The sequence below is a fragment of the Piliocolobus tephrosceles genome, chromosome X (assembly GCF_002776525.5).
Source record: "Piliocolobus tephrosceles isolate RC106 chromosome X, ASM277652v3, whole genome shotgun sequence".
Taxonomy (NCBI): Eukaryota; Metazoa; Chordata; class Mammalia; order Primates; family Cercopithecidae; genus Piliocolobus; species Piliocolobus tephrosceles.
This window is the reverse complement of record NC_045455.1, coordinates 30,408,109-30,433,641: the sequence shown is the minus strand read 5'-3', so window position 1 is coordinate 30,433,641 and position 25,533 is coordinate 30,408,109. Positions and strand designations below refer to the sequence as shown.

The 25,533-nt window shown below is 33.2% G+C and overlaps 1 long non-coding RNA gene across 1 annotated transcript; it reads left to right on the top strand.

The window, feature by feature from the left end:
- Positions 1 to 13,322: 13,322 nt before the first annotated feature.
- On the top strand, positions 13,323 to 24,907 carry LOC111551799. The gene is made up of 3 exons (XR_002734467.1): positions 13,323 to 13,451; positions 22,468 to 22,560; positions 24,621 to 24,907. It is a non-coding gene; the product is annotated as an uncharacterized LOC111551799 (long non-coding RNA).
- The last annotated feature ends 626 nt before the right edge of the window (positions 24,908 to 25,533 follow it).

Genomic DNA, 25,533 nt, shown 5'->3' with positions numbered 1-25,533 from the left:
AGATAGGATTGCCAAACATGGTAGGAAAATATCATATAAAATTTGTCTACTTACAAGTCAACTAAAGAAGTCTTTCACGGTACCTGAAAAATAGGTCAAGACTAAGACAAAGAGGGCGAATACCAGAAAACTTTGACAGAAGAAACCATATAGAAGAAAGAAGAAATGGAACAATGGTAGCTGAAATCATGAGTAGAAATGAAGACTGAGTTTTGTTTAAAAAAGCAAAACACAGAGCAGTAACAGAGAGGTGCCAGAGACAAAGTTTATAAAATAAGGGTTAATAAAAATAGCTAAAAATATAACCCTACAACCCCTATTCCGGATAAAAGAGAAAAAAATAAGTACAGGGTTCTTAAAAGGAGCATAGGAAAGAATATAAAAGAATTTATCTATTCTTCTTTATTTTTAATCACATAATCCTAACGATCCTGTAGTTAGTTTGAATGCCAGAACTTTTTTAAAAGATCTATCAGTTGGAAATGTCCATATTCAAAATATACAAAGTAAGACTTTCATAATCTTTGGTTTTGTAACAGCCTAAGAATGGTTCAGTGTGTGTTTACTTTCAGGAAAAAAGGGGGGGAGTGTAACTGAAATTTTACTTCATTTAATTCTGGGTTCCAAATAATCATTTGGTTGCCAAGAAAATGAGCTCATTTTTCTTCCTCATGACTTTGTGTTTGCTCTCCTTTACTCTGTGAACATTTTAATAATAGGAACTTTGTTGATCTGGGTTTTTTCTAATAAGCAGTTTAGGTGCATATTTTGCCTGCACCGGTGGAACAAATTTTAAGGAAAAATTTTGAGCTGATTAGAAGAAGAAAATAATTTATAAGGATCTCTTGAAGCTGTATTGAGACTTCTGGAAAGTCCTTCTTTGTGGGGAGTATAATGGTTTATATACGTCATTATTAAATTTATTTTACATGAAGTAATTGCCACGTACAATTATAGTTGCAAATGACTCTCTTAGCACCCTATTAAGTCAAGTAGTATGAATAAACAAAAATGATCCACAGGATTTCCCTTTTTTTATAGAAATCGTAGCCATTCCAGACAATGATGTAGAAATTAAATTTAATATAAATTTTGGAAAAATACTTGGGGCTTATGCGAGGCTAATAATGATGTGTCCAAGATTTAGGTCCATGCTATCTTAGGGAACACGAGAATGATAAAGATGCTTTACTTAGTATTCTGGCGCATATATCCTAATACTCTTTCCCCCAACTTTGAAATTATTTTCTAATGCACTATGGTTACTGTATTTGACTTTGTTACTCAGTGTATCTTCTACTTGTGAAATATTGTGTGTGTTTGTATGCATAATGATCTCTTAACTGTTCAAGATTAAGCAAATGATAATAGTTAAGAAAGATTTCTTTGGGTATTCGATTTATTTTTAGTGCAAGTTTTGAAGTTATGCACATTATGGGGGAGAGGCCCCACTGATTACTTTTCTGAAGGAAATTTTGTTGCAATACAATTTAGGTATTAATATTGCATATTACTGAATGAAATCCTGGATTAATATATACTTGCATTGATTGTCATGAGAAATATTAGAAATAATTCTCAACACCCACTGAAGGTTTTCACTTTCAAAATTCTTCACAGTTTCCTGAATGGATCTTTATATTCTCAGAATATGACCATCACTAGAATTAGCTGCATGGAACAGCAAACATTATGAAAAGCCTAACCGTCACACCATTTACAAAGCAAACATGAAAATGATGTGAGATATGTCAACGTACAAAGCACAGATGGTGACTGAGTGCCAACATTTTAAGTGATCCTTTTCAGTTGATCATGCATAATTTAATATGTCAGTCATTTAAGGCTCAATAGGAAACAGCAAACTTGTGGGAAGTAATTCAAAACAAACCTTTTGGAGCCAATATTAACAATAAGCAAACTACAACACAGCAGGCAAAAAATATTATTGGATGACTTTCCTGCATTTGGCTTTTGTTTTGAAAATTCTGTATTACTCTTTTCCTGTTCCAAAGTGACTCAGAATTCAAAGAATGTAATGTAGTTTTTATTCATTTTGATGAAAGTTAGCTTCTTGATATTAAATTATTTTTGTAGTAGCCAAATGCAGATATAAATGCAAGAAACATTAAAAATACGATGAGTTTCCTACATATGTAAACCTTTATTGATGAAAATATTAATATATGTGTAGAAAGTGAAAACTTTGAAAACCTGTAGATATAATTAAGCATTTCTTTGTTGATAACTGTTATTACATTTTTAGTTTCAAGTAATGTTATTCAAATGATTTTAGACTTAAGTGAGATGTGGGCAGTGTAGTAAACTTAGCTGTTCTTTACATTTTTAATTTACAAAAGTATGCTAGATTTTTTAAAATTAAATTTACCTGTTCTATTCATTGTTGTATAAAACTGGTAGGTGTATGCTGACACGGTTTTATTTCTCTACCCAAGTTACTTCTACTATAAAAGGTGGTATAATTAACTAGTGATACATAAATTTACATTTGTGTAATTGTTTTTAAAGATATTGGAACAAGAAAGAATAAGAGACCTCAATATTAACAACTACACTTAGCCAATAAAGCAATTATGCCATAAGGACCTAAAAATATTAAGGAGAATTTTTAAAACTATAGGGAAAAAAGTGCTCTGCCAGCCCCATTAGATGAAGCTGTAGCAGCACAAGGCTGTAGTGTAAGAGGTTTGCATATGTCCAGGGAAAACTCTGGCAGGAGAGAGTTTCAAAAGCACTGAACATTTGAACTGCTTTCTCACCATAAGTTTCCAGTAATTGTGGTTGGTGGCCCAGGATGTTAGATAGTCAGCCAGGCCACCTGCACTTGTCATTGCTTAAGAGTAACTCCAAGCTTGTCTAATATCGAAGTGTTGGAAAATCAGGTATAAATAACAAATGTAAAACAATGTTAAATCTCCTTTGCTTTAGCCCATGTATATCTTAGCTACTTTTCGTCTTTCCTATATCTACTATGTTAATATAAGTATAGCTTTTCAATTACTATCACATGTAAGTAAAATAAATGGCACCTCCCTTTCCCACAAACCTATACAGTGTTGAATAAAAAGATGAACAATATGAATGAAAGAATATCTGAATAGGCTACATTTAAATATCGGAAATATTGACATTCACCAATTTGTAGTAGAACATCATGATTTAAATGATATGGAATTGAGATGCAAATATATCTCTGGATATATTAAAATTTTAATCATATTTCAATAAAAAATATGATATTTAATACACGTCACAAACTATTACATTAAAAGATTCAAAGGTGATAATGTCAAAACTAGAGATTGAAACCTGGAAAGACTAGAGACTTTCATAATATTATGTTGTTGTTTTCTTCATCTCTGTGTAGCTTTAAAATTGTACTTGGAAATTAAAACACATTCTATTTAAGCAAGGAAAATGGCTGAGAAAAGCAAAGAGTCAGTCCACTTTACTTTCTTCTTTCTTTCTATAGTTTTTCCATTTGTCACTAAGTCAGAAGAAAAGCCAAACAGAAAGCTCAGGGTAAGCTGTGTTTTGGAAATTTTGACAACAAAACACATAAAGCACACATTCTTATGAGATTTCAGAAAAATGTAATCTTTTACTATAGTTATTTAAATGTAGCACTGATAATTAAAATTGAGAGCATTCAGATTTTTTTAGGGTGTATTTGGGATCATGGACAGCAAAGAACAACATTTTTAAAATTATTAATTTTCCAGGAATAATAAAGTATATATTTTTATACAAGACTATATTATCTGAAAACATAATATGAATGTTTATATATTTAATGTATATTTATTATCAAAGCATTTCATATCCTTTTAGTATATGTTTATTTTATATTATATATACTATATATTTTCTCTTATAAACATGTATTTATTATAAATATATATGTTCTCTTAAAAGGTTGAACCAGCATATTAAAATGTTGAGAAAACCTTACAATTAAGAAAAATGATCAAATTTGTTTTACTCAGTATTTCATATATATCTTTATGTTTTTTTTCTTTTCATCCAAATAGCTATTAGAATCTCTGAAAGATTCAATTGTGAATTAAAGTAAAAGTATCTATGATTAGTTGGTTTTGTAGATGTTTAGTTTGATTATAACATATTGTTGTTGGCTCTGGGAGGTTGACAGATGTTATCACAAGCTTCACAATCTAAATAATTATCTCCTGTTGTCCAATATTAAGGGGAAAATACTTAACAACAATTGAAAGTTGAATATAATTATTTCTGCTAGATAATGAGCATCCTAGCATAATAATTGGAATTTGTTTTTCCTGAGTTTTAATTCTCTCCATCAAGAAAAGAAGCTAATTTTAAAAACTTCTAGCAAATATTTATATTATATATGCCACAGGTATATATATTTTCTCCAAAAATAAATGTCTGATTTTATCAGTCCGATTTCACACTGCTGATAAACATACCCAAGATGGGATAAATTACAAAGAAAAGGAGGTTTAATGGACTCAATTCCATGTGGCTGGGGAAGCCTCACAATCATTGGCGGAAGGCAGAAGGCAAGTCTTATATGGCAGCAGGCAAGAGAGAGAACCAGAACCAAGTGAAAGGAGTTTCTCCTTATAAAACCATCAGATCTCGTGAGACTTATTCACTACCATGAGAAGGGTATGAGTGAAACCTCTTCCATGATTCAATTATCTCCCACAGGGACCCTCCCACAACACGTGGGAATTATGGGAGCTACAATTCAAAGTGAGCTTTGGGTGGGGACATAGCCAAACCATATCACCGATTAAAGTGAGTTTGCTATTGTTAGCATGAAAGCCATAGAATAACTGGCTTTTCCCATAGGTGCAGTAACCTGGGATTTGATATTAGAATTTCCACAATGACCTTGTCGGCTTTTTCTGTGGGCCGTACCCATAAGAGAAGAGTATGTTCAACCACAAATTGCATCACCTGAATGGCATAATATCATAGGCTCCTCAAAGTGTCCAAATATCTACTCTACAAATTGCCCCCCACATTTTGACAATTGTTAGTAGGATAAGTGTCCAAATATCATTTTAAAAACAGAAGAGACAAATTCATTACAGTAGTCTTATGTGTACATTACACACCTACTATTGTGCAAGCATTTGCCTCACTAAACCATCATTTAAGAAGTTATTAATTGAGACTTAGGAGTTAAATAATATGCCAAGTGATACACACTAGCCAGCTGTTAACCTAGAATTTAAACTAGAATTCTAACTTTGAAGCCTGTATTATTATTCTCCATTGTTCCATTACCTCATATTTTATCAAGACTATTGTTAAGCAGAAGATGCTACTAAGAGACAATTAAATTAGAAAGACCTAATAGAAAATGAAATTTCTACTGGATTTACTCAAAATAAAGACGTTAAGAGATGTTACTACTTTTTTTTGAACTAAGGAGAATTTTAAGATAATAAGATCCAAATTCTTTTTTTACGAAAGGGAAACTTAGAGTATGTGTGACTAGTTCCAAACTGCACAACAACAAATAGGGATTAAAACAGATGCTTGTTAATCTCTGTTGGCCTTGATAGAAAGAGAAACTACTCTCTAGTTTTAGGTTTATAGTCATTCATTATTACCCTTTCTTTACTGGAGCATCGGTAACTGTTCTGGCAATAATGTCTTAAATATTGCTTTAAGCCTGGCTTCTAACTCACCTCATGAGGATATTTTAAAAAAACGAGTGGGCAGAGGAAGATAGTCAAGTGTGAGTATGGAAGAGAGCCAAAGACCAACTTGCTTCTCCACTTAATTTTATGGTAAGCTTAGCCTCTCTGTTAACTAAAGCAGTACATGCTTTAGAATATACTCAGTCACACTGTCTAATTGTGCCTTGCTGATTTATTTATATGTGCTTCTAATCATGACTATTTTCCCTGCTGGAAACTGAAAGTAGAGTTGGCCCTCCTTTCCCAAAGAAGCCCTTTCTGTATTTGTTAAATGCAGAGGACTATGGCAAGATGGATCCAGTAGATTTCACAAAATAGAAATTGAACATAGTCAAGTGAAAAATGCAGTCTGTAAATGTGAGAAAATAAATTAGGATAGACACTGGTAAGTTTTGCTAGCATAAATTAGTTATTTCTAGGATCTGGTATCAGAAGGGATTCATCAAACTATGAATGAGCAGCTAATCACAAAAGAGCAGAGCAGAGGACCACTTTAGCTAGTGCATAGATTCTAAACTAAATTTATACATTCTTAGTTTTCATGCAGGTCATTTGAAGAACTTTGTTAGCGTAGGCAGAGTGCATCCCTTATATCATTCGTCAGATTCTCTCTTCCTGTTAGCTATTAACATGGAGGCCTCATGTTCGAGAGTCATTTGGAATCACTGATTTGATACATGAATCAATATAGCCCAGGAATATTATAGGGATCATCCCTAAATATGCACACAAAAAAACCAGACTTCTGTAGTGTTAAGTAGGTATGAGTGGTGTTGTTACTACATCATAGTTTATAACATGTTTATACAATGAGCTCAACAAAAACTTTCCATTGTGTAACAAAAGCAAGGGAAAATTAATAAGAGATTACCCAAGACATGGACAAATAGTCCCTTTCAGAGGGTACTTGCTTCTATGGTTGGAAATAGGTGTAAACTCAAACACTGAATAAGATTGCAACCACCTTACCTAGTACCAGATCATAGACATCCTATTGGCCAAAGCAGAAACTGACTTACCCTAGAAACTCTCTGCTTTAAATAGAGAAACAAAAACCAGAATTCTGGATTTAACTCCATGTTGGTCAAAGCAAAAACTGACCATCACTGGAAACTCTCTACTTTAAACAGAAAAACATACAAACAATAAAATCAGAATTCTGGGACCAACTCTTGGTACCCATAAGGAGCTGTTCCTAAGCTGATCCTATGTTTTTCAGTGAAAATTATAATCACTGCCTAGATTAAGAAGACCCAGAGGATCTACAGTTAATTAGCTAAGACAGGATTTTACAAAGACATTCCAAGGAACAAATAATCCACAAGATGCCTCCAATAAAGCATTTATAGGCAAATACGTTTGGGAAATCATAGAAATTCAGAAAGCATATTAGCATATTAAAGCTTCCAGTTAAAGACATCTGTGCAATTTTGCAGAATATGAGTTTATTTCTAAATATATTTGTTCATTGTATTATTTACTTTTGTAAACTTAGTTAACACTGAGTTTCTGGCATTTCCAGAATACCTTTTAGGAATGAAACTAATGTAGAGATCTCTTAGAGTGATGCGGTGGTCATGGCTGTGGAAAAACACTGTGGAAAAGGAAATGTGTTATATCCAAAAAGGAGAAGTCAGAATAGTAAAGCCACATCATACCAAGTTGTATTAGCCTCAACACACTAAAGGCAAAACCATGTGATTGACCTAATCCTAGCAGCAATGGTAGTTGCGGCTGTCAATATATGATCTCATCATGGTAGGAATACAAACATTCTAACTTCACACACTGAAATTGATATGAAACCTGGTCATTTGTATGCCTTTAGGTCAGTTTGAGAGATTAAGTTATTTATCTTGTTTGATAGAAATGTCTCATGTTGACATTTTTGTCTTTTATTACAACTTAAAACTTCCATTTGCTATATTGAGGTCAACTTGCTTCAAAATAGGAAACTGGCATGAACTACTTTGACTGTGCGAAGGTTTCTTTTTTATAGGTTCTCAAAACAATAGCAAGATGAGTTTTCTAAATGATAATATGGATATTTAGTGGCATAAGCATTTTTCAAACAAAGATTAAAATGCACATGCCAAGAAAGGGAGAAAATACAATGAGGGAACTAACCACAAGTACCACTGGGTTTAGGTTTCTGTTTTTGTGATTTCAGAAATGTACCTTCTAAAAAAGCAACAGGAATCTAGCCTTGAAATGCTAATAGGTCTTTTCTGAGTTATTGACAGACAGTGAAAGACTTTCTCAAGAAGAAAAAAAAAGACATATATAGCTTCTGAAAGATACTTGAGAAGGCTCACAGGAAAATAAGAATATGGTCTTTCTGCAAATAATGACAGCAGGAGCTACTTCTCTATATTACTCACAGATATAGATACAGAAAATCTGGAATAAAATGGCAAAATATAAATAATAATTGTCTTTGTGTAAATAACATTTTGAGTGAGTTATTTTCTATATTTTATGTTCTCTGTTGCCCCCTTTTCAAGATAAGTACTTATTATTTTGCCAATCATATAAAGTAGGAAGATATTTTTATAAAATTAAGAAAAAAAGATGAAAGCAATACAAAATTCTGAATGGTCTGACAAAATTTTACACAAGTCTCAGAACAGATAGATTCAGACAGTTAATATCATGATGTTTAACATTTCCATATAAACACATTTTATTTATTATTTGGGAATAAATAATGAGATCCTCAGTTTTGCCTGTAGAATCAGACCTGGGCAATCAGCACTAGTTTACTTTCTAAAACAAACATCTGTTTTTTCTCAGGTTACCACAGAATCAATTTCAAACATAGTCACCACTGATGAGAGGATAACCTGCTATTTCCTTGACTGGTTTCAAATTATTAAATTATTGTAGTCCTTTACAAACTTCTTTTTCTTTTTTTTTTTTTTTTTTGAGACAGAGTCTCTCTGTGCCCCCAGGCTGGAGTGCAGTGGCCGGATCTCAGCTCACTGCAAGCTCCGCCTCCTGGGTTCACGCCATTCTCCTGCCTCAGCCTCCCGAGTAGCTGGGACTACAGGCGCCCGCCACCTCGCCCGGCTAATTTTTTTGTATTTTTAGTAGAGACGGGGTTTCACCGTGTTAGCCAGGATGGTTTCGATCTCCTGACCTCGTGATTCGCCCGTCTCGGCCTCCCAAAGTGCTGGGATTACAGGCTTGAGCCACCGCGCCCGGCCTACAAACTTCTTTTTCTTCAGCAGCCTGTGTTATTGCCAAATTCCTTAACATGTTTCTGCAAGCATCATTGTCCAGCAATGTCGATTAGAAAATGTACAATGTTAGGAATGCTTTAGGTTGATGATCTGCCTTGAAGCAATCCTGGGTCATGTCAAGAAGATCCGATTTCAGTGAAGATAGAAAGTTGAAAATTCTCAGCTAAAATTGATCATGAAAGTGTATTAGTTTAGCAAAATGCCAATCAAATGATGCAGGCAGAGATGAGCTAGAGAGACTAATGAGGAAAGTGAGCACATCTTTGGCACACTAACAGATAGCATATTGTCCTGTGGCTTCCAGCTCATACTTTCTACTTAAAATAAAATTCTCAGACAATTCCTCGGTTGTGATACACTGTGAGCCCAGTGGCAATGGAGTCACAGGCATTACAATTTAGCTTTATGGGGCTAGTCTGTAAAATAGGGTGAATGACAGGAAGTCAAACCACATACTGACTGATAAGTTGAAACAGGGTGATCACAAACAAGTCAGGCAGAGAAAACATCACAAAACCCTATTATTTGGCAAGTTGAAGCAGCGTGAGACATTGCTGATGGCTGAGAAGTGACAGCAGGGAAAGAAAAAATATATATAGTAGCATGCAAGCTACTGAATAGGGAAAGCTCAATTTGTGCAAAAATGTCATGAAGTCCTTGGGGCAGAGGCAAAAGCCTGTATGATGACAGGTCCTGCAAGCAGTGGTCATAGCCAGTGACTAAGAAACAGTGCACAAATATTCTCCTGCCTGAACTGTATTGCAAATGCAGTTCTTGTTTTCAATCAAGCCCATAGAAAAATATTGACATCGAATATTTTTAAAGATGGGAACCTAAAAATGCTATATTTTGCTGAGTCACACAGAATAGTAATGAATTCGAGTCATCATTTAAATTGTAAAATATGGTTTGTTTGGTATAATAACTGAATTGCAATTTTGCACAATTAGTGAGATTTAACACCTTTAATTGCTTAAATATGTAAATGGAATTCATTCATTTTCTGTACAGGTACACTGCTATGAGAGTTTGCAAAACAGCTGTAAAATTATTGATAGTTAAATGAAAGAATAAAGAACGCTTTTACATACCTGTGCTGACATGACACTTCTCTTCTTTCACTGAGATCCACATGTAGTTGCAGAGACAACACATATCTGTCACTGAAAATATTTTTGACAACCTATCAGAAATGACCTTTCCTGACAACCTGTCTCCAAGAAGCTTCTCCTTCGGGGTTGCTACAATGGCCAATAAGACACACTTGATCCATTGACTTATTTAGGAAGTGGAGTGGACTGCGCTGACTACATAACAAGAGCTGGGGCAAAGTGAAAAGGAGGAATATAGAAAAGCTCCAAGATATGATGCCAGACAAAGGTTTAGATGGTGAATCCAAATATAGGTGCACAATTACTGTAATGCATCATTTTAAACCTAACATGCCAATAGCTTGTTCCCTCTCAACATCACCTTTCTACTACAGCATATTCAGAGGGTATCTGGTAGAACTCTGGTTCTATATGTTACTATGTGTTACACAAAAATCTTTTTTGACAGTCTGAAATCATTGTGAAATACTAGGTTATGCAAAGTTAAGCACCTTATAAACAATACATCAAAGACTTTCCATATTAACTTGTGTATTACGTATCTTCAAGAATGATTATGGGATGCAACTTCCTGACACCCTGATTTGTCTAAAACTTATTTGTTAGTTGAACTCACCCACAATATATTAATGTGTGCATTACGTATCTTCAAAGAACGATTATTGGATGCAACTTCCTGACTTGTCGAAAACTTACTTGCTAGTTGAACTCCCTCATGACATTTTTTGACAAACTAAAATTGCAGTGAAAAAGCTTCAATCAATTATTTTCTGTTTAATAATTTAGGGTTATCTGAATATATATCTCTCTTTCTCTCGACCTCAGATTCTTTGAGGGAAGCAGTGGGATATTACCCATCTCTATAATGCTGGGACTTAACATAATTCTTTAACATAGTGAAACGCAATATGTATTTATACAATTAATAAGCGAGTGATGATGATTGTAATTCTAACATTGTATCACTCAAATTAATGTGATGCTAATTTTTTCCAATTTCTGTCAATTTGGAGATAATTTGATAAATCTTGCAAACAACATGAACATAGAAACAGCTGGTAGAAACTATGTAGCATTCATTCTCTAAAATTCTTGACTCTTGTGTTATCCTGTATACATACCACTTAAAAATTAATTTGTGTAGATTTGATATCTCCAATTATGGTAATCATGCATAATTAAAACACACATACTTTCTGGGATAGACTTGCTAAATAAATGTGATTGGAAACTTTAAGATGACCCAAAATGAGACACATCCTTGTGTAAGCCCATCCTCTTGTGACATGCTTCTACTCAAGAGAATATGGTAAAGGTGATGAGATATTGTAGTGATTATGCTTTCTTATATGATAAAAATGAGAGATTTTGTTGATGTAATTCAGGTCCCCAATTGATTGCCATTCAGTTAATACAAAGGGAAACTATTCTGGGTATGACTAACCAAATTATACTCTGCCTTTAAAACAAGCAAACAAACAAAAAACTAGGTCTTCCCTGAAGGAAGAGACTCAAAGCAGCAGAAACTCTTTCTTTCCACAGCTGGCCTCCAAGAAGCAAGCTACTGTGAACTATACAACCAAACAAAATAAATTCACTCAACAGGCTGGAGAAATGGATCCTTCTCTAGTCTGGCTTCCAGATAAGAACACAGACCAGCTGATACCTTGATTTCAACCATTGCAGACTCTGAGCAGAGAACTCAGATGTTGATCAGAAATACCCTGGTGTTGGACTTACAGGAAATGATCGAATAAAACATGGATATTGATTTAAGATCCTAAAGATGTGGTAATTTATTACACAGCATAAAAAATTGATACACTCATTGACAATTAAAGTTCAGGGAAAAGTAAGTTTGTTTTTGGTATATGTATGTCACAAATATTACATGGGGCAAAAATATTTGTTTCTTACCTGAAATTTGAATTTAGTATATAGCTTGAATTATATTATTTATTTATTTGTTTGCTTATTTATTATTTTTAAATCTGCCAACCCTACTTGGGAAATTCTGTTCACATTTATCACTTCTTCAACTCTACAGTTAATTCACTAGTACTTTCCATATGAAGTTTATTTTGAGAAGAGTCATGAAATCTCAACAAACTATTCTACGGGAAAAAAATGGAGGCCTCAAATTAAGGAATTTTTAGATTCGTATGGTGTAAAGGGCCTGTTTTGTCTTACCATTTTTATCCTAGTCATATCTACACATGCCAATAATTCAAAACAGGTTGTCACTTTTAAACACACACATACACATAAACACACAGTCATTAAAACACATCCTTAAAACCACATGCTATGCAATAGCTTAGTTCTCTCTAAAGAATACTTTATAAAATTTCCTTTGAAATCAAAACTAGAACAATTAAAATATTTTTAAAAGTCTATCTTCCTTTAATTTCCAAATTTCTCTTAATGTCACAGGAATCCAAGTAAACTAGTAAAATAATCAACACCAGACTTTTGGATTACAATTGCATTTTCTTTAAACATGGTACCTGCCATTAAGTTCTCAACACATCCTGAGAATTTCTCTATAATGAGGTTATTGTTTTAGACTTCAGATGGCCTTTAAATGAAAAAGTGTTTTAAATAAAAAGAGTCCATTTTTTATGTCAGTGAAATTCTGTTTAATTCTATGTTTTTACAGTTGTTCTAAATACAGCTCACTTTTTATACACTCACTTCAGAAGTTTATGTAATATATCTGACAGAACAATGATTATTAGAGAGAGAAAAGCAGAAAACTGACAAAGGCATGGTGATCATGAGAAATGTGTATAGGCTTATACTCTGTCAAATGCTTTCACCTATATATCATCTCTTTTAACCTTACCCAGATGCTATGAGGCAAGTAAGGAAGATAGTATTAACCTCATTTTGCAGAAGAAGAAAATGAAACAGCAAGGTTACATAACTTTTGATTTGGCACTTGAACGCACAGCTTCATGTAAAGTATTTTTTTCCAATTTATTTTGTCTCAATTACTTTCACTTAGAGCATCTCAATGAAGGAAAAGCTACCTTTTATTTGTAAACCCTTCTTTGTGTGAGGTTACTCGAGAAGAAAAAAGTAAAAAACAAAATTTACAGACACAAATATTGATTCATAATATTCCACTGATGAACTGGAATTCATAGATAGAGGGCAAAGAGCTAGTTCAAACAGAAAATGGCTTATATCCTGTACTTCACCAGGGAAGTCATTCTGATCTCGGTTTGTTTTGTTCATTCCTGCATAATTGTAGCATGACCACGAGATCTCAGATATCCAGCTGTCACAGAGGAAGTGGGAATTTTCAATGTGAATGTCAAGTCATCTTTTCAATGTGAACGTTTGCTACTGCCAAATAAGAAACACCATTTTGTTTTCAGGTATGTGAGAGTAAATCATTATACATAATCCCAAATCTCCATATTTTAAAAAATGATAATGATAAAGTTATTTTTTCCTTTAGAGAGACCGTTTAGAGTTAAGATCAGTCTAGAGTTCACGTTGCTTTAGAGGATTAGATCACTTCTTCTTTCTTCTTCTTTTTCAAAGGTCTATTGAAAAGCTCTCAGTCTATCTGGGTAGCTCACTCTTTGATGTGTAAATTGTTCTTCTGTTACTGAGACTGCAAAGAGGTTAGTTTTACCAAATGTAACCTTTCTCTCCATACACAGTAATGAATGCACATGGACTCTCACTTAAATGTCATTGTCACCCGGATGTTCACATGAGATAGGCAAAAGTAGTTCAGGGCAAGGGAAACCACTTCAGCCAATAAATAACTGTGATGTGTAATGTCATTTTACCCTTTGAAAGAAAGAGGGTTTTTTTTACATGTTGGGGATTTTGTTTATTTATTTATTTTTGTATTGTATCCCTTAGTCATATACATTTCAAAAATGACTGTACATATTACAAATGTTGCAAAATTAATTTTAAATGGAAAACAATAACAATTCTGCCTAAATCATCACTGTGATTAATTTAAACACAGTCAATGTATCATTTGAATTCTAGGTAGTTCCATATACTGTTTCACACATGTGTCTTAATTTTGTGTCCGTTCAGAAATAACTAGAAAAATATTTAAAAGCTTTTCACATGGCTAAATATAAACATATTTTTATTATAGGATTTTTCATTCCAACATTCGGTTTTTAAAATGTCACAAACAATCATTAGTTTCCTGAGAGATAACCTAATTTGGGCGGTGTGAAATTCACTGGTTTTGGGTTCACATGAATTTCAATGACTTTTTTATTATTCATCTCAATTGAGTTTTAAGTTGTATTTCCTTTAGTTCTTAGCCTTCAAACTTTAAATATGATTCAATTACCTCAAATTCTGGCAAGGACTCATAATATTACATTCCCATAGGAGAATAACCATGTTTAAGTATGGTTGATATATTTTTTGTATGAAAGTAAAGCAGTATAGAATGAAATTTTATTATTAATATCATTGGCAGAATAAATTATTTCCAAAGGTCAAATTATTCCATTTTATATGTAGAATCTAAATTTTGCATTATAATCATCTATTTTGCCAGTGTAGAAGTCAGAGTCATTTTCTGATCCCAGCTATAAATATTTATCCTTTTTATCTTCCATATTGTGAAGATTTCTTAAACTAAAATAGATTAACTCATTTCTATCTGACCTTATTACAGATATGTTAAGGAAAGCATACCTGAAATTTAAATCTGGCATAATTCAGAACAATTACTATCTAGAAAAATGAGCAAGTTTTTCTAAATCTTCTGAGGAACACTTTCTGATTTTCTGTATTATAGTTTTTTAAATTTTATTTTATATTTTAAAGAAAAGATAATATAATGCCTCTTATGAGCCAGCCACTTTGGAAATATTAACACATTTAATCCAAATAACAACTCTATGAGTACTAATTTTGTAATTGAAGAAACTGCATCACATCAAGATTGGATAACTTGTCTCAAGAGGTACATATATGACTTTAAGAAAGCGTCAATGGAATATTAATGAGGAAGAGAAATTACAGAATTTTATTCTCTAGACTTCTCTACACCAGTGTTTCAAAGATTTAGATCTATATCTAATTTTAAAAAGAGGCTTGAACATGCACTTATGTACACACACACAAACATACCCTACAACTTTGATTTCATCATTTTTTTAAAAAGCACTATTTACAATGTGTCCCTTTTATTTGACCAAGTCCTTATTTCTTTCACATAACTCTAAGTAATGTTTAATGAGACACTGATATTCACTTCACCTGGCTAGGTCAATGCCACTTGACTCCATATGCCTCCCCAGACCAAACAATAATGTTGGCCCACAAACTGCCATCCAGTTTATAAATTAGAGCTCAAGTGTCAGGCTGCATCTAGGCATATGGATAGCAAACTTACACTAGGAAGGATTAAGAATCTTTTCTTCCTGCCTCTGAGATATCCTTGCTTACACTCTTGTAGGAGGAATTCAACTGATATCATTCTAAATATTATCTCAGCAAATTTTTAACAGCTGTACCCCTTGAATTTTCAATTTGTCCAAATAAATGTAATCAAAAGATGGCTTGTTGAAGTTTAATTTGTTCTTGAATCATCAGAGGAGGTTATTTAAGCATAAAAATCTTTTTCCTAGAACATATCTACAAAATGCAGTCCCACACCACTGGGGATGGGAAGGCTTCTCCATGAGCAATTTGCTCCTTAAGCACAAGAGGGAGTGTCTTGGCCTGAATTCTAAAGTTGAGCTGCCTTTCTTCATCGTATTTGGAGGAGGTGCCAAAAACTCTTCATTTATGCTACGTATATTCTGTCTCTATGTATGAAATATTGTACACCAACCAAGAATAAATAAAGCTTTAATATTTCTTTCCTATAATGGATAGGAGTTTGCTTTAGAACTTTCTATTGTGTAATATTCATATATAAGATATGATTTCACAGGAATGGCAGAATTTATAGTAAAACCATCACAACCACCAGAACAGCAATAATGCAGATTTGTGTTTCTGTAATTCACTACTTTGAATGTGGGTAGCATACTGCATTTTATCAGTGATGACACTCCTTAGCAACCATTTTATGTAATAAGACCATCTGCCGATACTTTACCAAACCTTCACTACTCTTCTAAGTGTTAAAAAAATAAAAAAGTACTTAAAATTCTTTTCTTTTTCTTTGCTGTGCACAGCTTGTTCCTTTAAAGCTAGGGAATTTCAGAGGTTTGACCTATTTCAGAATATTCTTCTCTAGCCTAAGCTCTTTGACTACATCCCTCTTTAGATTCACATTAAACTAATTCTGGATAGAGTTTAGTGATCTTTGACATCAATATAATAATCTTTGATGTAAAGAAATATATAATTCTATTCACTAAATTACAACCAATTACATTTAGACCTTTGACCCAGTTAATGACTTTGAGATCAAGCAAAACAATTGGAGGAACAGAACACTTCCTTGATCATTGCCTGCAATTTTCTATGAATTGAAATTTTTACAGTGAGCTAATTGGTGGTGCACTGACTTCCTCCAGAATTGAGAAACAAAGATACATTAAAATAGTTTACAGAAATTTTATCATTAAAAAGTACAAGATTATAGAAAGAGGGCATAAGTTACATAATATGCATTTTATGTAAAGATAGTATAATCACACACTTTATTAGAAACTGTAAGTGAATTTACTTTTCAGTTTTCATACTAGTTAGGATTCAAACTTCTTTTATGTCCTAATTTATGTCTTATAACTGGGCTAGAAACTTAAATACAGTCATACACAGCAAAATGACATTTATGTAAAATACAGACTGCATATACTCATAAGATTATGATGGAACTGGAAAATTCCTATCACCTAGTTATTTGTGTTATAGTTGCTTACTATATTCAGTACAATAACATACTGTACAAGTTTGTAGCCTATAAGCAATAGGTTTACCACACAATCTAGGTGTATAGTGGGCTATATCATCTAAATATAACAAGCAATAGGTTATACCACACAAATCTAGGTGTGTAGTAGGCTATCCCATTTCACTCTATGATGCTTGCACAATGATGGAATAACCTAACAGTGCATGTACTCTCATCATTAAGCAATGCATGACTGTATGTTTTTTAGTTTATTTTTCCTGCTATAAGAAAATATCACATACTGCATAATTTCTAAATAAGAAAAAGTTATTTCTTACAGTTGTGGAGGCTAGGAAGTCAAAGATCAAGGTACAGACATTGGTGAGGGCTACTCTCAACTTCCAATATGGAGCCTTGTTGCTGTGTCTTTGTATGGCAGAAGGTGGAAGAACAAGATAATACTCTCTTTTACCTCCAGCCCTTTTATTAAAGTACTAATCCTATTCATGAGGGCCATCAAGACATAATCACCTCTTATTGGCCTTATAACTTAATATTGTTGTACTGGGAATTAGGTTTCAACATGAATTTTGGAGAGGATGTCATTATTCTACTATAGCATTCTGTCTTATAGAAATCATACCTTCTTCAAAGTTGCCATTATTTTAGAATACATTTGCCATGTTATCTGTAAAGAATATTAAGATTTGTTTTTCTTCCTCAACATTATTCTCCTTTTATTAATCAAGATAAGTGGAAAAAAATAATGTTTAAATTCAGGTAACAGATTGCCAAACCAAGAAATGTTTTCTCATGCAGAATATGAAAAATCAAGCTAAGACAAAAATAGAGCAATTATTTGAAATGAGAAACCATTTTAGAGTTTAGCACCAACATAATAAACCTTTGAAGATGTTTGTTTATTTTTTGGTTCAGTTAAAACTCTGTTCTATAATAGAATAGAAATTGTGTCCAACTCTTTATGGAACTATTTGTTCCTTTCACGATAGTTACTATTGAAAGTATTTCATTCATCCAAGCAACTGTATCTGTAAGCTGTGGGCAATAAAAGTTGCCAAGGATTTTAGGCTAAGATCCAATGTAATTTATCTGGAGTTTTGAGAAACTCCTGGAAACTAGGCCGTTCTCATGTTATGTATATTAACAATAGTTTTCCATAGAGGATCCTAGAATAAGATTGTTCCCATGAGTTACACTTAAAAATGTTTCCCACATGCAGAGCTTACACTACATATGAAACAAAAAAACTTGAAAGTAAGTAAAAATAACCTCATTCTGAAAGGTACTTTAATGAATCTGTGAATGTGTTATATTAATTTTCTTGTGTTAATTTGTAATCTGAACACATACAAAATTATAGGTATGTTAGCAATTCAAGTTTGAAATCAGATAGCTTTATTTTTCACAAAAGGGGATATGCAAGTAATCACAATAATATAATATTTATTGACTATTTCTTTAGAAATGGTGTGCTTATGTAATTTCACTACGGATCCATTTAAAACCATTTTATAGTATTCTCAAACATAAAATCAGTTGGCATAATTTCTATTATTGTATTTTTAAATTTTTACCTATATGTGTTTTTTATATTTATGTAATTATTTTAATTTTATTATAATTTTTCTATGCTTTTGTGCAATTTAGATCTGCTTCCTAAAATTTGTGTGTGTGAATGTTTATCTGTAACCATCTTGCAAATTAGAGCCTTAGTTTAGCTTCTCCAATTTCTGTGTCACATAGATCTATGTCAAGATCTATGCTATCTAAAGGTGGGTCAGTGATTTATTTACATTACTAGTTAAATAGAGCATTTTATTTTTAGTCAGCCCTTTTTGTACATGTGGTGTTTATAAATCCAAGGTATCAATGGCTCAAGTACTAAGTCAATTACGAAAAGCAATTTAAGACTTCAGATATGTGAGAAGTAGGGGAATGTTTGACAACATTAATATTTGTAAATAATTATATGCTGGCCACTCTGTAAGTACTCTATTGTTGCTATTTACTGTTAATGAATTTTTCAAAAATAATTATTGTATACCTGCCTTTTTATCAAGTATATTTAACATTACACAAATGTATAAAGGCTGTAGCTTCATGGGATTAACATTCAAATAAACAATCCAGAAAAATCACTTAAACTCACTAAGATTATCAATGAACTGGGTCGTACTATTAGGACTAAATACAATGTATAAGTGTAATTTATGTAAGTGTATGTTTTCATTGCCTTACAGCCTTCTAGGAGCTAGAGATAGAACAGGAAGAGAAAGGCAATGATAGGGCTATGATTATAGGAAAGACTAATCAAAGGGGAAAGAGCAGGGGCAGCTAATCTGTCTAAGGAGGGATGAGGTGAAGGTAATGCAGTGGAAGGTTTTCCACAAGAGTTAATATGTAAACTGACAGCTGAATTATGACTAATCGGAGTTAGTCAGAAAAATGAGATGAGGTAAGAAAGGAAAAATGTTCCAGGTAGTTACCACATTTATGGTAAAAAAAATAACCTGATTAACCTGGTTAATTTGTCTGTTAGTTAAATATCAGAATTTTATTTTATCACATAAGACATCTGAAACTCATAGAGTTGAAAACATGTATTGACCTAGGTTCACCTAATTAGTGAGAGAGACTGAATTGAAACCTATTCTCTCTGACAGTAGAGTAGAAAATATTCTTTCCAATTTGCCACCGTGATGGTACATACAATAGGGACTAACTACATTTCTGTGGTTTGAGTTAAAAAACCTAGACTAATCAACTCTAGAAAATTTGAACATTTTATAAATTTTTAATTTAAAATGTTGCATGTTAGTATATTAATATTCCTATATAATATGAAGTAGTAGACAATAATTATTTAAAGCCTTATATGTTTTACCAATATTTATCCAAAAGCAGCCCAACTCTTAATGCTATCTGATCAACACAATTTCACAAACACGAGGTTTATGCACATGGTAGGATAGGTAACTAGGCAATTTTCCATATATTTTCCTAAGAAGATAGGACTATTGTTATTGTTTCCTCCTCTAGAGGAAACCTTGAGGTTTCTTGTCTCTGAAAAGGAAAAATTCAGGGCAAAATTTCAATAAGAGCAGCAATCATAAATGCTCCAATTGGCTGACAGAAATATCAGTCAATACAAATAACATACCAGTGCAATTTTCAAAGAACAGTGCTTCTACTGTGCCTTATGCTGTTGTCCCATGACAACGAAAAAGTGAAGTAAAATGTGGATCAAGTATCAATTAATAAAATGTATTTTGAATATAGTAATGCTGAGCTTTGGAAATAGAAATACTGTTGGAAATTCAGCTTTAGTTTTTGAAAACATGACAGGACATTTAACTATTTTACTAAATGTTCATTTTGTAAAAACATATAGTTTTAATCCATAATAATTTAAGCTTCAACATTACATGGGAGATTTTTCACATAAATATATTAAGGCTAAATTAAACATTCCTTAGGCCAGAAATAAACTTTCCATCAAACAAATGCAAAAAAAGAAAGATATTTTCTTCTTATGTTTTCCAAAAGCATTTGTTTTTGCTCTCTTTGATTATTTTACTGTTGAAAAGGGCCCAAATCTTATTGTTCAGATAGATGTGCTGAAAGGATTTTGAAAATGTTTGTAATAAAGACGGACAGTTTTCTTGTAAGTATAATAAATGATGACAAGTATCCTCTGTTTCTCTGAAACACAGAATTCACTTTTTATTTCTCTCCTCCTGTACTTTTATAATTATTATCAGTGAACTTCTTTAGTCCACAAAATATGGCTATGTAGAATAAGAGCAAAGATAATAGAAAAAAAATTCTAATTAATATTTTAAAAGTCACATTTTGCATGAAATATTTATGTATGTAGGTTAAATAACTTGAACATATCATTCTACATAAAAACATACATTTCTCTAAATAGCCACTGAATAATACCACTTAGAGGGATGATAAATAATTTTCAGCGATTATGTTCATAATATGTCACTACTTTCTGGATTATCTGAACACTCTTGTGATGGGCAGGATTCAAACATGGACTCAAGAATCTTGCCCTCTGGGGTACTACTCACTGTGTATAATTACTTCCCCTGAGGGGAGAACAAAATCTGTGAATGTGATGGGGTAACCATTCTCATGTTAACAACATTTCATAGCAAAGGTGAAGGGATGTTGCAGATGTAATTCATATCCCTCATCAGTTGACTTTGAATCAATCAAAAAGGGGATTCGCATGATTTGGCCCAATCTAATCAGATGAGCAGTGCAAAGAAGTCCAAAGGCAAGGCTTTTAAACTCTACTATATTGCACTGTTGCTTTTTTCTGTTAAGCATGAATAAAGACAACCATTGCATTTCATAAACTACCAAATTGCTGACTTGGTCTGAACTTACTACTAATAAAGACATCATCACAAACTTAATCAACAGTATTTGTTTTGGGGTTTGGTGTATGTACATCTTATTTCAGTTTTTGCAATTTCTTTAGAAACGTTATTTAATGGCCGTGTCTCCATCAATCCAACCTTTTTAGAAGGAATTTTTAGTCTTGTAATCTGCTCTTAACAACTGAATAAAATTTAAATGCCTGTGGAACACTCGGGGCTTCCTTAGAGACAGCAAAACCTCCCACATTAATTTCCCAATGTATCTTTCAGGCCTCTAAGTCTTTATACTGTAACATTTTGAGCATATACTTCTAAAAGAGTTTTTTGAGAAATTATATGCCTGGTGCTATCTAAAGTTTAATGCATATTAACTGCATACTAACTTAATCCATGCTCACAAACAAGGTCAATATTTTGCAAGTATGCTCCATACGGCTCACACCTGGTAATAAATTTTTGAAATACTTTTGCTCCAGTATACACTCCACTTCTACCCTGGCCATACCAGCTTCTTCCAGGCATTTTCCTGTACCTCAGCGTGTTCTAGCAATTAAAGAGTTGATATCCTGCCTAGCAAGAAGCTTACAGGACCCCATCAAATAGAGTAGCAAGGGCAGTTGGCTATACTGGCTGTTAGGTACCTCTGAGCTAAGTATTATTATGCTCTTTTTATATTCGTGTCAATGTGGGTACTGAGAGGTTGAGCAATTTGCCCAAGGAGAGTTGACCTTTATAGTCAAGCAGCTTGACTCAGAAACAAACGCTAAGTGATTCTGTATGGGCCTAGGTATTATAAATTAAACAGAAAGTCATTGCATTTAGACTTGCATTTTGACAAATTACATTCAAGGAAACTACAATGGAATGATACTCTTTATGTTTCTACTACATTCTACATTTATGAATATATATGTATGTGTATTATATATGTTAATAAACTTAAGTCCTATTTTAAAATAAGAGATTTAATGTAACCAAATATATTTTATGTAAAATATAGACATACTGAAGTGATCAAAAAACAGATAGCTATATCTTTTAAAGAAACAAGACATCAGGAAAAAAACCCTTTACATTTCAAAAGTATATCTAAGTGAGTTTTAGCCACAATTGTGCTTTGATTTTGTTTTCCAGATGATAACTAATGTGGGGTTGAGGCACCAGCCCGCTGTCAGCTGGCATGACCACTCCTGTGGCTTGGGCTTCAGATTCTCTCTGTAGCTGCAGGTTAGTGATGATTTGAGCTAATTTAAGTAGGACTGTTCCAGAGGTGACCTTTTCAGTCTCCTACAATTTATATCATTTGCTGGCAATTGGAAAAGCAGCTTCAATAACATCAGCCTCCAAAGAAGCTAGTAGTTCTGCTGGACCTCCTGGCCAGACCACAGATATCGGTGAAGATCCTGTGACAAGAAAAATCATACAAGAAGATACAGGAAGGGATTAAAAAGAAAATGTCCTATGAAAGTTCTTACCTGTAATATCAAAAGTAAAAAGAACTCTTTAAATCTGTTTGCACAAGGCATTGCCTGAGGTAATTTATTTACAGGAGGCTCAGCCAAAAGTAGGAAAGCAGAAAAAAAAATATAGCAACAGGGATTCCTTTTTCTTCTTCATTTCAAAACTTGTATAAATAACACTAACAAGCTTTTATCTCTTGTGCCAAAGACACAAGGACATGAATAAATGAGTTAGTATCACTTTGTACAAACTAAGGTGCCTTTTCTTAACAAATTCAAAACATGTTCTAAATAGGCATTGCTTTTGTGATAGAACATTTTCTTCTAAGAATAAAATTGATAAGTGTATTGCATCTATTTTGATAAAATGGAGCTTTAAGGTTTTCTTTAACATAGTGGGGTCTTTGTCATTTGACTTAGTGGTTTCAAATTAGGCTCAAAGTATAAAGTTCTATACAGAAATGATAACACGATATATAACATTGCTAAATCAAGTTTAGCCTAAAGCTCCCTCCTCTCATATTTGAAGTTTGGACTAAAGGTTTATCTGTGCATCCTGAAATATAACAAGTAGATGTGTAAAAAGACTGTAGTCCACATTTGTACCAAGCCTCGAGTTTTGGTCGATCAAATGTAACCAGCTGTTCGAACCATGTTAAAATAAGGCAAATACTGACCTATAACCAATCTGGCTGTTTCTGTACCTCACTTCCGTTTTCTGTACATCATTTTCCTTTTTCTGTTCATAAATCTTCTTTTACCACGTGGCTGTGCTAGCGTCTCTGAGCATACTCTGGTTTGGGAGTCTGCCACATTTATGAATTGTTCATTACTCAGTGAAACTCTTTTAAATTTAATTTGGCTGAAGTTTTTTTTTTTCTTTTTTTCAATCACCATGAAATATATGAGACAACTCTGAATAAAAGAAAATCTCCCATTTTTTTATCACTTTTAATATATAACATTTATATAATATGTATAGTTGAATTGTGACTTGCCTTTAATTTTTAAATTGAAGAATACACACTTAAAATGACATGCTACATATGGCACTATATTTTGTTTTTAGAAATAAAACTTTTTAAGTTACATTTTATGAAAAATGGTTATTCAATTTAGATATATATGTATATATATTCAGTTTCAGCATCTTTGTCATGAATGGGGTCACTTTTTGAATTTTTAACAATTTTTCTAGGGCACATCACTTTCATTTTCATCTAAATTATTTGAAATAAAACACCTGTTTAAAATCCATGAGTGATGCTGTCACTGGGAACTTTCTTTCATGCTACAAGTACCTATTTGCATAACTAGAACTACTTATTATATTTTGGTGAATAACACTTACCATGATAGTTGATAAAGTGATCTTTATGAGTTTTGTTTACCATAACATCCAATACAATTATGAAGCCATGCCACAGGAATAATTAAACTGTGTCGAATCTCTTTGCCTCCTTTACTCACTTTATTCAGTGACTCCCATTGGTGTTGAAAACTTGCATTGATTAGGGTTACTTTCTGCTTTTTAAAAAACAGCAATGTGTGGTTCCAAATAAAGTAATGGAACCGTAACCCCGTTCTATGACAACAGAAGCAAGGCTTGGAAGTCTCACCTAGGAAGGCTCCCTTACTGAAAGTGGGCTAAACTCCAAATTGTCAAAAGACATCTATTTTTTTTTTAAATCTAGCCCATGCTAGTGTTAGTAAGATGTGTCATTTAAGTAGAGAGTAAAAACTGGGGTGTGTGTATACACATATACTCACAATTATACATTATTAATCACATTAATAACATTATTTAACTTTACATTTTTCCCACAGGCATTAAATTATGATGAAGGCCACAGAAAAATGATTAAGGTCAAAGCGTAGAATCAATTGTCAGCCTATGTTATGGATATAACATTTACGTACCATTGGGTCATAAGGGTGGCACGCTCATGAATGGAATTAGTGACCTTATGAAAGAGAGACTGGAGAGCTCTCTCATCCTTTCTGCTGTGTGAGGACCTGGTGAAACGATGTCAGGTATGAAACAGAAAGCGAGCCCTCAACAGACACTGCATCTTTTGGTGCCTTGATCTTGGACTTTCCAGCCTCCAGAACTGTGGTAATAAGTTTCTGTTGTTTATTATCTACCTAGTCTATGGTATTTTGTTATGGCAGTCCAAACGAACTAAGGTATTCTCTAAAGTGTTTCTGTCAAGACTACTCCTTACTGGGGACCTTGGAAATGCTTTTCCTCTCTTTGACTCAGTACTCAGTACTTATTCACACCTAACCCTTTCCTCTCCCTTTTCCCTTGACACTACCTTCAAGTCAATAAAAGAGTAGGGGCTTTCTGTCTGAGGCTTTCTGTGCAGTGAAAAGTCCCCCACATCTACCCTAATCCACTAGCAATGCCCACCAGCTGCTGTTCCAATTGGGGGAAACTGGAACATTAAGAGAGCCGATGCTTTCTCTTGTTTCATTGTTCCCTTATACAATCACAATTAAGTGATTAAAGCCTTGACTGTTATTTTCATTTTGACTTCTCTTAACTAACCACTGGACATCTGGCAGCTCAACTGTCTCCAGCTCAGCTCAGCTTTTGACAATTGATGATGAGACAAAGGAGAAAGAGATGCTATTGAAAGGTGACAAATCAAAGAGTGAGAGATTTAATGAGGATCATTAAAACAAATAAATCAAAAGTAACAGATTAAAATATATCTGACACCCAACACTATTTTCA